Source organism: Bombyx mandarina, chromosome 01 (genome assembly GCF_030267445.1).
Source record: "Bombyx mandarina strain Sakado chromosome 01, ASM3026744v2".
NCBI lineage: Eukaryota > Metazoa > Arthropoda > Insecta > Lepidoptera > Bombycidae > Bombyx > Bombyx mandarina.
This window is the reverse complement of record NC_143208.1, coordinates 10,138,475-10,152,749: the sequence shown is the minus strand read 5'-3', so window position 1 is coordinate 10,152,749 and position 14,275 is coordinate 10,138,475. Positions and strand designations below refer to the sequence as shown.

At 35.9% G+C, this 14,275-nt stretch overlaps 1 long non-coding RNA gene across 1 annotated transcript; it reads right to left on the bottom strand.

Annotated features, from left to right (window-relative positions):
- Positions 1–6,833: 6,833 nt before the first annotated feature.
- LOC149503538 (uncharacterized) lies at positions 6,834–13,924 on the bottom strand. Its single transcript, XR_016323526.1, has 3 exons — positions 13,134–13,924; positions 10,954–11,713; positions 6,834–10,083 (listed from the first exon to the last, which is right to left on the bottom strand). It is a non-coding gene; the product is annotated as an uncharacterized LOC149503538 (long non-coding RNA).
- Positions 13,925–14,275: the final 351 nt, after the last annotated feature.

Sequence of the window (14,275 nt, the reverse complement as noted above, 5' to 3'; positions counted from 1 at the left end):
TACATTGCTTTGTAATATTATTTGCAACATTTTTGAACCTAGATTGTGACCAAATGGTTAGCACGTGAACGTTATGGGAACAAATAACTATTCGTCGCTCGGAACCGTTAATAGATATGATAAACTCGATAATGATGTTAAGAAGGTCCAGTCATTCAGCGTCATCAATGCGTTTTACAAGTTTCATAATAATTTTCGACAAAACATACGCAGAAGAAAAATCAATTGACAGATAATTGAATGACGACTATGAAATATGAGCAACTTAAATATTAAACGATAAAAAAGAGGTATTATGTATTTGTCTTTTCAGGAAACATATTATATTCAAACATTTTTTGGTCAGTAACGTACGAAATCCTAGAAGGCCCCCTCTGAATTAATTGTCACTATCTCTAAATTCCTTAGAAGGATAAAAGTAGATTACGAAATTGATAACAGTAAACAGTACAGATTAAAATGTTCTATAGTATTCATTTGTTGTTTTAATCAATAAGCATGCAGTAATTACGTATAGGTAATCATAGGTACCAATTTATTTATATTGTTCTACTTGTACACAATTTTCCGACATGTGCACCTGCATTATAGCGAAGTTATGAGCTGCATTATTGTGTAATTATAATTGCGAAAACTTTTGTTTGTTTATTTTAGTTTATTCGTTGAACCTTTTACGGGGAAATCTTGGTCATACCACATAGCTGTTCAAGACCTACCAAAATAATAATAATGTAATATTATAGCGTTATAACACCAGTAAAAGTAGAAGTCTGAATTCAGTAACTTTATTCTTCTATACCTTCCAGTAACTGTTCGATATTGTTTAATAAAATATTTCATCGAAAATAGACCAGTACCAATATATACCAAAATAGACCAATAATTAAACATACCATTTTGAATTTGTTTCTATTACAGAATGAAATATCCTTCTCTATAATAGTATGATGTTATTGTATGTATTATTGTAACGACGAAACAGAAGCGAACTCTGATTCCACTTCGAAATGAAGTAACTTGTGAAATATTTTTTGGTAGAGTGTCACTTTTAAAAAGTACACTTTTTATTGACCACGCGTGTGAAACCGTAGGTAACAGCTTGTTTGCAATACAATATGCAAACAACGAAATTTATTTCTGAGCTTTACATTAGCATTTTTCTCCAAATGAATGACTCATTCGACTCTTCGAATCAGATTCTGGAGGATCTGGATCAGATTACGATAAACTAATTCAAAAATACCAAAAAATGACGGCATCTATTTTAATACGTAGATTAAGAATTTTCAAAAGTTAGTCAATTGATGTAATTTACGTAGTTCATTAATCATTGTTCTTAATTATTATCTAATGAGTTGACATAGGATTGATAACTTCTTCGTTTTTTTCATTAAATTACCCATTATTTATTATTTAAAAAAAAACGTATCTTTCGATATTGTTATCATTTTTACACAAGATTTGTTATTCAATGTTAATTGCTCAAGTGGAACTTTGATCTCATTATCGATCATTAAATATATTTAAGTTTCTCCCGAAAATTCTAATAACCAAGGTTCAGAAAATAAGAGATAAATTGACATAGTGCTTGTATGTATGTGCAAATATCTAATCGTTAGAAACACATTTATCTATACTAATATTGTAAATGTGTCGAAATACTAAAGTAACCGATATAGCCTTAAGATTAGGAAGTTGAAGTTGCATGGGCTGGGCGTACGTGTCGCAGAACTGTGTGCTTAGTGCGAGTTTTTTAACGTTCTCGATAGCGTAAAAGTTAACACAATTTTGTATGCAGTTGGAACAGCGCCCCTAACGGCAAACGTAGGCAAACAATCCCATTCCATACAAATATGAGCTAACTTTTACGCTATCGACAAACGTTAAAAACTCGCACTAAGCACACTGATGGCCGATCGAGCAGGCGCGTCCTGGACTGGAGACCACGTAGCGTTAAGTGCAGCGTTGGACGTCTCCCTGGCTCGTAGAAAAGAATATTTGCGGATAGCGGACCGTTCGTTGTGGTGGACTTTGAGAGAAGCCTGCATTCGACAATGAAGAGATACAGCCTGATGATGAATTTATTTCGATGCGTCTTACTTAATCACCCAAAAATGGTTTGACGGATTTGGATTAAAATCTTAGTCTGTTAATCAACACATAGGAGATTTAGTATCATGGTAAATGACTTAACCCGGGCAACGCCACGTAGGTATACATAACTTAATAAATGCAACAGTGTGTCCGTTATTTCATGTATCAACGGACCAATTGGTCAACGGACAAATCGACTACAATCGACGTTTAAGTACGAGAAAGTATTTATTCTAAGAAAATATAACGTGCGTCATTATTTCTGTATACATATTTACATAGATAAATGCGCCGGCCACGTTTACCTATTATCAAGGAAAGAATATTTTCAAAAGAAGAAAACTTAGCTCGAAGCGAAAACGAAACAGTCATTATTTGATATTCGGGTATCTATGTATTCTGGTATTAGTAACTTTACCTAATTACCTCCCTTTCTTTTTAGGTGTAAATGGGTAGACGGAAAGACACTCTTCCAACCAAAATACATAGCTCGCGGCTGAATAGGGAAGATTTTAGTGCGCTTTAGAGCAAAACAACGCCTACTAGTTTAGTTGGTAGTGATTATAAACTTTGAATAACAAAAATCTCTTTACTTATTTTAAAACAAATTCTGTTCTATCAGGATGGACAGCAGCATGGTGTGTTCATGAGCTCGCTCTCGTCATCTAATGGTTTTAATCACCTCGTTGATCTAGCCGTTAGTGACCAACACAACTGTAATATAGAGTCAGAGTTTGTTAGCGGTCGGATATGTACTGCATCTTTATTAAATGTAATTGATAATTTGAATCCGAGTTTCTTGTCTCGTACATAAGCTATGTCCATCAGCGGATGTCCGCGGGCCGATCATTGATGGTATGCTTCCAGTAGCGCAGTTATAAATAATACAAAACTACACTGGATACTTTGAGAGTTGAACATTGAACATTTTAATAATGAATTTCAATTGAAATCACAAATGAATGAGAACTGCCATCCCACCCTCACCTTTAGCTTTACACAGTTCATGACTAATTTAAGAATAATAAATATCAATAGTAAAAATAACACACTATGAGGAAAAAATTACTATTTAAAAACTCCTACTTGTCTTTAACAAAAGTAGGTAAGTAATGCCCCTAATGCAAGATACAGAACGATCGTTTCCAAAAAGGAATACATGTTGATTATATAACGCTGGTAAATCTTCGCAATTGAGAGAATGGCTGCGTAAGAATTAGAAAATGGAAAGAGGATGCAGTGGAAAAACTATGAACAGAAAATGAAGATTTCAAGCTACCTATTTTTCCGATCGATTTTCTTGTGTTTGTAAACATTTTTAAAGAAATGTATACACTTAATTAACTCAGAAAAACATATATTATGGTTTGATCTCGTGTTTATTAATATATTTTCATTTAAGAATTTCCGGCCTTCCGAATACTTTCCAGTTTTCGTGGTCAGAAGCGCCACAGTCGTGAAAGTAGTTTTAATTATAACTAGTCAGGTCATAAGTATTGTCACACAGTAAAGACTTTTCTTTTAGAATGCTGGCCACAAAAAAGTTTATTGAATTCGAATTTCGAATTGTTCATGAAAATAAAAATGTATACTTTTACAATTTTACTCATTTTTTAATATGGAGTGGACGCTTAAAGAAGACCGTGTTGCAGTTATTGCGTTGCATCGTTGCAGTTACGCGCCAATTCAAATTTTTAACATACTGAAAAATTTGAATATAACCAAAAGATTCGTTTATCGTACCATTAAACGATACAATGAAGACTCTAGTGTAGATGACAGGTCAAGAAGTGGTCGCCCTCGGTCTGTTAGGACTCCAGCAGTGATAAAAGCTGTGAAGGCGCGAATTCAAAGAAATCCCAAACGTAAGCAGAAACTGTTGGCCCTTCAGATGGGGTTAAGCAGAACCACGGTGAAAAGGGTGTTAAATGAAGACTATAAGACTAAGACTATACTATATATAAGGGCATATCGAAGAAAAACAGGACATCGTTTGAATGCTTGTCTAATGGATCTGAGACTGAAGAGATGCCGCGCTTTGTTGAAGCGGTACGCGGGAAAATATCGGGAAATTATTTTTTCGGATGTAAAAATTTTTGCCGTAGAAGAGAGCTACAACAAACAAAATGATAAGGTGTACGCACACAGTAGTGAAGAAGCGAGCAACCGTATTCCGCGTGTCCAACGAGGTCATTTTCCATCCTCGCTCATGGTATGGTTGGGAGTTTCTTATTGGGGCTTAACAGAGGTCCATTTTTGTGAGAAAGGTGTAAAAACGAATGCAGTTGTGTATCAAAATACAGTCCTGACGAACCTTGTGGAACCTGTTTCTCATACCATGTTCAATAACAGGCATTGGGTATTCCAACAAGATTCGGCGCCAGCTCATAGAGCGAAGAGCACACAAGACTGGCTGGCGGCGCGTGAAATCGACTTCATCCGGCACGAAGACTGGCCCTCCTCCAGTCCAGATTTGAATCCGCTAGATTACAAGATGTGGCAACACTTGGAGGAAAAGGCGTGCTCAAAGCCTCATCCCAATTTGGAGTCACTCAAGACATCCTTGATTAAGGCAGCCGCCGATATTGATATGGACCTCGTTCGTGCTGCGATAGACGACTGGCCGCGCAGATTGAAGGCCTGTATTCAAAATCACGGAGGTCATTTTGAATAAACTTTAATGTCATAAGAATCTATGTTTTGTTAAATTCATTTTGGTATATGAATGGTTACATAATGAATAAACTTGTTTCAATTATTTTACATTAAACATGTGACAGAATTTATGACCTGACTAGGTAGATATAAATACAGAAGTTTTGCATATTTATTTTGTCTGATGTTAAAAATTGCAATTTCCGCATTCAGTCCCAAAATTCTGAGCTTCGGTTAGCTATTGTCAATAATGAAACATTTCAATAATGTAATAGGTAATTATAGCATAAATTAACAGATACGTCCATTTAAACAGCTCGAAATATAATTTAATAAACAGCTTAAATACAATACATATATGTCATGGACAAGTTTGTGAAAGGAAAACACATAGCAGTAGCGTACAAGATTTATTTTTAATGCAGGATTACACAATCAATTTATTTAAAAATTAAAACCAAGAATTTCTAATTAAATGAATTGTGCCCTCTGAAACCTTCAACAGATCACTCTGTCACGTTCTGCCACAATGCTCTCACGTTGGGCATTTGGATACCTATTCGATTTTACTCAGACGAACGCTAACTACCAATCACTAATAATCAGTTTAATTTTTAAAGTAATTTAGCTACATATCAGTGTAGGATTAACTGAATGTGGATGAAACCCTATTGTGACAAATCTCGCAACAAAGCCACTCTATAAAGTGTAGTGAAAGCTTCAAATTTACAAATAGCGACATCTGTTGTTACTTATAGTAAAAAATACGCCAAAAGCCTCAGATAGGTACGAAATATAGTAGCTACCGAAAAATAGGGGTGATTAGGGATTGAGAGGTGAACGGGGAAAAACCAGGAAATCTTTCGACGCTTAATATTAGTTTTTTAATCGTTGTAAAATCTTCAATTTTTAGTAGTGTAATCGTAGAATGTTGAAAGTTCACAAAGCAACTCTGAATATGGATGACAATAACAGCTAACATTAAAAAAATCGCATTTCAAATAACCTTCTTGTGGTGGTAATAATTTTAGTGCTAGATACTTTGCTCTTTTATTTATTTGATAACAATAGAAGACGACTGTGATTTATAAACGTTATAAAGTGTTTGGGCCATCGTATATATTAAAGGTAAGTCTCAGTTGCTATTGGTTATAATGTTTTTGATAATATAGAAATACATGTTAAAATCTGTTGTTTTGGTGTGAATAAGGACGTCTCAGGTACAAACAACAACGATAAAGGAGTCAATTGGGATAAGAATACGTTGAATGGGAACGAGTTAAGTATAAATAGATACAGGTTTACTAGGGTTGTCTATGTAGTTGCAACAATCTTATTTAAATGTGTTGGTAAGAATCTGGTTTATTCATGATGTTTTTATCTAGAACTTTTACTTAATTATTAATTCAATTTTATTTTATTGTTTGGCAAATATTTATATTATCACTTACGTGTTATTTTCTATTTTTTAATATGCTTCGCGTGTACGTATCAAAATTGATATATCCCATAGTATTAAAAACAGCAACAAAAGCCTACGAAATTGGGAATAAGCCTTTAGTTCAAATAGCTAAGCAATTTAATACAAGGAAGTCGGATTTTACAAGTTGTAACAAGAACAATGAAATCTCAAGTGGACAAAGATGTCTAAGTGAAGAAGCAGAAAAATACATAAATATATTAATATTTGTTCAGAGTATTTGTCCAGGGGCATTCACTTGATTCTTATGACTTACACATAATAATATAGGGATATTTAGATTTAATTGGCATAAACTTTTATTTATTTATTAATTTATATTTTATTCGGAAAATCGAAATTTGTTGTTAATTTCACAACCTATAATGCTTTCAATTTATAATGCTCTCGTACGCAGTACCTTAGAATAATGCTGCATTGTGTGGAATCCTTATTGATGTGCCTTTGGAAAACATACAGCATTGTATTATGAAGAAGCAGTGTGTACTTAGCTTAAATTCCTTGTCTATGTCCAACCATAGACAGTCAATTTAGTTCCATCTTTAGCCGCTAGGTGCTGCCAGCAAGTATAAAGGAAGCGCAGCCATCTTTGATCTTCATAGCGTTGTGTACTTTCGTACTGTGAAGTCGCAAATCCACAAATATTTATTCGACTTCTTATTAATTGCAAAAAATATTTATTTTGTGTTTCTATGAGTGTTATTTTGCAATCATTACGAGTATTATTTACCAATCCTATCATCGGACGCCATGAATCACGCGTCATCTGTTGGAGGTGATGTTGAGTCAAGCTCCATAATTTCCGAGAGGGAAGATGTCCAGGCGAGACGCGATGGAGACGCCTTGCGTTCGAACAGCTCGTCAAGCGAAAAAGAACAAAAGGAGTCTCTGCGTAAGAAACGACGGGATTCAAAGGTAACGGTCGATCTTCAAATCGGCTCGTTATCCCACCAGGTCAGTGACGTTGTAAATCTAATAATGCATCAACTGTGTGTAACAATTGAATGTAACGAAAATTGTTGTAAACAAATTGATCTCGTCAATACGGAAATTTTGACAAAAACACAACAGATTTAAACTAATAATCTTTGTAACATAATTACTGAAAACTTTGGCAAATCGTCTCCGTCGTACAAGTTACCCGTAAAAGCGTTTTAAATTGTATACGGAAAAAAGGGCTGTATGGATAGAAATAAGACGTCAAAGTTTAATTTCCGTGGTCTCTAACAAAGTATCCTGTTGCCAACGCACTACTCATTGAGGAATCTTTTGTTTGATAATACTAAATTGAAATCTATTCAGTCCCTCGGAGGGCTACAATCCTATTTGTCACGACCTCGTACAAAAGGCAAGCCAAACATTATAAACAATCATAGTCCGTAACATCTGGCACAATCCAGAGGGGGGCAATTGAAGACACCGACGGGAGGCACTGAGTGCCACCAAAATTGTAATAATTTGAAAACCATGTATGGTTACCAAATACCAAAAGAAAAAAAAAAAAAAAGAAAAACAAAAAAAAAAAAAAAATTCTGCGTAAGAAAAGCGACGGATCAATGCGTCCAATTTTCGATCTTCGAGAGTTGAACAAGGTCGTAAAGATAAAACACGTAACTGTTTTCGGACACCTCGGTACCAAACTTTCTCCACCCAGGGGACTGGATGATAGAATTAAACATTTCTCAGGAATATTTTTCTAGTATCAGTCGCAAAATTTCGTCGATACTTCTTGAGGATCAGTACCAAGGTACCAGTATCAGTACCTTCAGGAAGGAATCGGTACCTTCTTATGAGTTAGTATGAAATGACATGCCTACCCTTCGGTCTGGCTTCAGAGCCACACCTTTTTTGCTTCTATAACATGCGGGTCGCAGAGACCTTGCGTGCAAAGGGAACTCGAGTGCTAGTGTCTACCTAGACGACTTCCTTTTGGTCGACCAAGACAAATCCAAGTTGAAACTTCAGGCTGCAGAAGCTGTGAAGCTTTTGGATTAACCTTTTTTGCTTCCATAACATGCTGGGTCGCAGAGACCTTGCGTGCAAAAGGAACTCGAGTGCTAGTCTACCTAGACGACTTCCTTTTGGTCGACCAAAACAAATCCAAGTTGAAACTTCAGGCTGCAGAAGCTGTGAAGCTTTTGGATTATCTGGGCTGGCATGTCAATTTCCATTATATAGGGTGCTCGGTCGCTCGGTCGCGGAGATATTGCGTGCAAAGTCGAGTGCTAGCTTACCTACACGACTTAATCTTGTTTCACCAAGACAAATAAACGTTTTTGTTCCCATAGCATGCTCGGTCGCGGAGACCTTGCGTACATAGGGAAGTCAAATGTTAACGTACCTACGCGACTTTTTTGGTCCTTGAAGACAAATAAACCTTTTTGCTTCCGTAGCATGCTCGGTCGCGGAGGCATTGCGTGCAAAATCGAAAGTGCTAGCTTACCTACACGACTTGATCTTGTTTCACCAAAACAAATAAACGTTTTTGCTCCCATACCATGCTCGGTCGCGAAGACCTTACGTACATAGGGAAGTCAAATGTTAACCTACCTACGCGACTTTTTTGGTCCATGAAGACAAATACACCTTTTTTGCTTGCATAGCATGCTCTGTCGCGGAGACATTGCGTGCAAAGGGATGTTGAGTGTTATCCCACCTACGCAAATTCCACCTGGTCCATCAAAAGAAGTCCAAGTTGAGTCTTCAGGCCACATAAGCTGTAAAGCTCTTGGATTATTTGGGCTGCCAAGTCAGCCTTACAAAAAATCAATTAGTACACTGGTTCAAGAGATGACATGTTTAGGGATTCGATGGAAAATTGCGAGAAATAAAGTGGCCACTCAACAACATCCTAGCTCAAACTCTGACGGAATTACATCAATCTATGCTAACTTGCAAATTGCGAACTTGAAAATTCTTGCGAAGTTTCAAGAAAAAACACCCCCGTAAAAACGGGCCATCCTACATGTGTTAACAATTAAATGCAGCGCTGACGCGGAGCCCCATCTCAGACATTGCCGATACACAAAACCAACCATTTCCTGGCAACGGAAGCTTCGGACATGTGTAGGGGTTACAAATGCAGTGCTGACACGGAGTCACATGTCAAACATTGCCGAGACACAAAACCAACCATTTCTTGGCAACGGAAGCTTCGGACATGGGTAGGGGTTACAATTAGACAAAATATTAACGTCCTGTCTATGGTCAGCTCAACAACTGAAACGGCTCAGCCACAAAAGAGCTATTTGCAATGGTAGTGACAATCAAAATGAATCTGAAAGTATTTCACTAGCGTTGACCTTTCGATCTTTAAACCTAAGCGATAAGTTCAAGATAACTGTCAGCTTATAATCTCTCGGGGAGATACAACATCGTAACCGACAGGCTATCACGAGGAAATCAACCTGCGAAATGGCACTTTTTACCACAAGTGACCACAAAAGTTTTTCGAAAGTGGGGTCATCCGGATATAAACCCATTCGCCGACCAAGATTGGATACCTTCAGCAGACCGTAGAGGATGCAACTAGCATGGAGAATTCCTCCTCTCAACGAAATCCAAAACCTGCCTCCTCCACAGGGTAAACATTAACCCTGAAAGCTTAGAAAGGGGGGGGGGGGAGGTTGTACAAATAATAGACTGATCTACACAGGAGAAGATTTATTTAAAATTAGCTGGTGTCAATCCACTTTGCCAGCATACTTACCAGCGACTAGAAGATGGTGCATATGGTGCTACAGATTTAAAATTGATCCTAAGTCTGCAGATGTTGCCAAATTCTTTTTTCTTTTCCAAAAAGAAAATTTTGCCTATAAAACAATCCTTCTGCATAAAGCAGCGCTGTCGACTTTCTGTGGGCAACATACATGTAGGACAGCAAACATTCTCAAGCTCTCTAATAAAAATTGCTATTCTAAAAAAGCCATCGGAATAACTAAACAAAATTCAACTACTTATTACAACTTTACTAAGTATAGTCCCATTCACATGAGATCCGAGAATAGTTCTAAATTGGTTTTCTTCAAACCCAGCTACCACCAGATCACGCCTCAAGGTAGCTTGAAGGACACCAACAACCATGTTGCTGGCTACTGGACGCAGAGTTAATGATCTTACTTTGCTCAACATTTAACAGAGAAAAACATCTTTCTGATACCAGTCATTGGGTCTAAAATTAAAATCCATTTTCGTCAATAATCTGCATAAGTGCTTTCTAAACATGAAACTAAAGACATGCCCAGTAAGATTCGTAAGGACTTTTTTCTAACTATGTGTGTTGTCACAAAAGCGGCATACCGTACTGTAATTGGAAACTGGTCTTCGTTCAACCTTACGAGGTAGTGGCATCAACCCATATCTAAGAAGTTGTAGATCAGCAGTAGCCTCTGAGATGGATTGGTAATGAACCAATAGACGAAATACTTTCTAGAGGCAAATGCAAATCATCCAAACGCTTACAATAATTATTTCCGAATAATAGAACTTCCTAAAGATCCTCACGATTCTTTTTTTCAAAACATTTACACCTACATGATGTATATACATCATTTATACAATTTATACATTTTCTTGTATATACAAGATAAAATGTTTATTACAAACTTATAAATATTTTTTAATTATTGAATTAACATGGAAGTTAACAACTGTGTTTTTTCGATTTCATAATTATATAAATTATGAACATTATCATTGCGCTTCATAATTTTATTATAGCTTACCTATTTCATCATAGCGTTGTGCTTAATAATTTCACCAGCAGATAACAAACACGTCTTCATAATACAATGCTGTATGTTTTCCAAAGGCACATCAATATTACGGTTTTACATAACAATAAAACCGATATTATGTGCCGAGAAGGAAAACATACAGCATTGCAGGAAGTTCTTCCTGGTGAAGACTATGAAGATCAAAGATGGCTGCGCTTCCTTTATACTTGCTGGCAGCACCTAGCGGCTAAAGATGGAACTAAATTGACTGTCTATGGTTGGACATAGACAAGGAATTTAAGCTAAGTACACACTGCTTCTTCATAATACAATGCTGTATGTTTTCCTTCTCGGCACATAATATCGGTTTTATTGTTATGTAAAACCGTAATATTATGAAATTGTTATGTCCGCCTGACGGCGGGTACAAATCTAAATCAAATACAAAAATACAATTATTATTACAAAAAAAGTTTTAATTAATTAAATATATAAAAAAAACTTATTAATTTAATAAATAAAAAAGAAATACACTATTGATGACTCGCGGGGAGCGGATTCGCGGCACAGGGAAGTTCTCTGGTCTTCAAAAAACCTGTGTGCTCTGGGTACTTAACTCAGGACCCTTCGATCCGTGACGCGTGGGGTTCTTCTCTGATTAAGGTTCCGCTGCCTGACGGGGAACTCGGAGGTGGTGCGTGATAGTCAACGACCCATACCTATACGTGCAGCCCGTACTTTTCTATCCATACGGAGGAGCCCGAGTTTCCTGGAACGCGTCGAATCAACACATGAAGCGCGAAAGATCCAACACCCAAGCACTAGGTGAGACCAGGAGTGGGCGTTGGCATCTTTCGCGAAGCAATAAAAAATTACGCGGAATGAAGTGGACGATTAGGTCCGGACGAAATATAATTAAAAAAAAATCAAATGTTTAAATTATAATTACCCCACCCAGAATCAAACCCCAACTGTTTATATTCCGGACCATCACCATTCCACTACGCTATGAGGTACAAAAGTAAAGATTACATTTAAACCTATACTAAATACAGGTAGTTATCAATAATTGATATTTATATTTATATTTATTTGATACTTATTTTGATATTTATTTCGCCGGTACATCGAGAAATCATAACATCACGCTAATCTCGTAAATAAATCCCACCTATGTGTTTGAGTTACATTATAATAACATGAACTAATACAAGGAAGTATAGTTTAAGTATAAAATTCTATTACTTTACTATTATACAATTGGCTTTAAAACTTAAACGAAATTAAGATGTGTATCACTGCAAACATTTAAATTACAATACTACGAGTTTATAATTTCACATGGAAAATATTGCATACAATTTTTCGGTGGCAATTTTTAATATAATATTGACTACAAAAACCAATAGCTTATTATTTTCAAGTATGTATGTATTGAATTTCATCTATATAATATATAAAAATGAATTGCTGTTCGTTAGTCTCGCTAAAACTCGCGTACGTCTGGACCGATTTGACTAATTTTGGTCTTGAATTATTTGTGGAAGTCCAGAGAAGGTTTAAAAGGTAGATAAATATGAAAATATTCGGAATTAAATAAAAATAACAATTTTGTTTTTCCTTTGATGTGTCCCCCGTCAGACGAAATCCTTTTGTTTGTTTTAAGTTTATTTTATACAAAAGTTTAGGTTTTTTATTTATCGATTGAGGCACTACGAAGTTTGCCGGGTCAGCTAGTTATTTAAAAAACTTTAACAAAATAAATATTTTAGAATAATAAGTTCTATTTAGATACTCACAAGCCACCCATGTTAACAACACACGCGCGGAATACACAATGGGAATTATCGCGGCCATTTTATTATATCCTCTGGTTTTTTGTGGAGGCAAAATTAATATAATAACAGAATTCTAATGCAGAAAATACGGCGGTGAAACATATTTAAAACTTATCGGAATGATTAAATCGATAAAGTAATTTTTTACTAATTTTAAGATACCCGCTGTCACATTTTATTATGTTGTTAAACCACTATTAAAAAATATACGAGTATATATATAGCCAATAATTTTTTACACTATTAAAAGGTTGAAGAAATTACTTGTTGAATAGTAATCGAATCAATCCAGACACGAAAAATTAGAAAATAGCAACCAAACCTTATTGGAATTAATTATAATAAACTTACCAAGGGGGTTGAAAAATAATGCAATTCGCTTTTAATTTTCTTGTTTATTCCTGTGTAGGAGTGCATGTACTACTTTTAAGATGAGTACAAATAATCATAAATATGGATCACTTATAATCGTCGAGCGAACTCTCTGGCGTCGAAATTGTTTGCTTCAGCGCGAATTCGTTTTTTTAAGTTTGTATCGGAACGGCCTACTTCCTGTGGTGGCGATGCGCACTTACCGGACTTCTCGATCTTTCGTATGAGACGAGATAGACATATGAAAAGAACGGCTCAACCGAAGCAAGTCACGTCCCAAAACTATTGTCCATATTCCAGAAACCACCCGTGGTACTGAGACAGCAATACTCGAATCGAGCGAAATGGAATCATTCTCAAGCAGTTGATCCGTTGTTCGCTATTGTATTTCGTTTTTGAATTTCTAGGCACCCACGTTGTGGGCGTTTCTTATCGCATGTTCCAGAAAGAATTTGATTTCCGGTACCAACGATTACCTAATTTGGTCATTAAGAATCTATCACTAGAGCGCGCGGGTCCCATTCATTGTAACAACTAGATATTTTTGTTTGTTTGGGTGTAATTATTTTTGTATTAATTTTATATTTTAGAATTTTGTTACGAAGTAACAAGATATAAAAAAAACGATTGGAAAGTGTCCAGAAAAGGTTTCTATAGAACTTGTCTTACAACTACAATCTGGGTAGGAAGCTACCCAGCTATAGAGACATACTTCGCCACTTTAATCTAGACTCTCTTCTTAACCGGAGGAAACTAATGGGTGGTATATTTCTATACAAATTAATTCATGGAATAATCGACACACCTAATCTCTCAACTTATATATATATAAATTATTACTTTGTTGGTGCAACTAAATAAATAAATAAAAACCAAGTAGATCCAGACTAGCAAATTTCTCTATTGACACGGATTACATCCCCATTAACCCCAATTTCCGGGTGAATAGGGATATCACATATTTTCACTTTTTTTTAATTAGAATACTAATTGCAGTTTTATACCGGTCACTCACATGCGCACGAATACGCAAACCCGCAAGTGTAGGACGACATTTGCAAATGATTATGCAAAGTTTTCTCTGCATTCGTGGTTTTCCAAGCTGTGTCGGTTTTTTAACA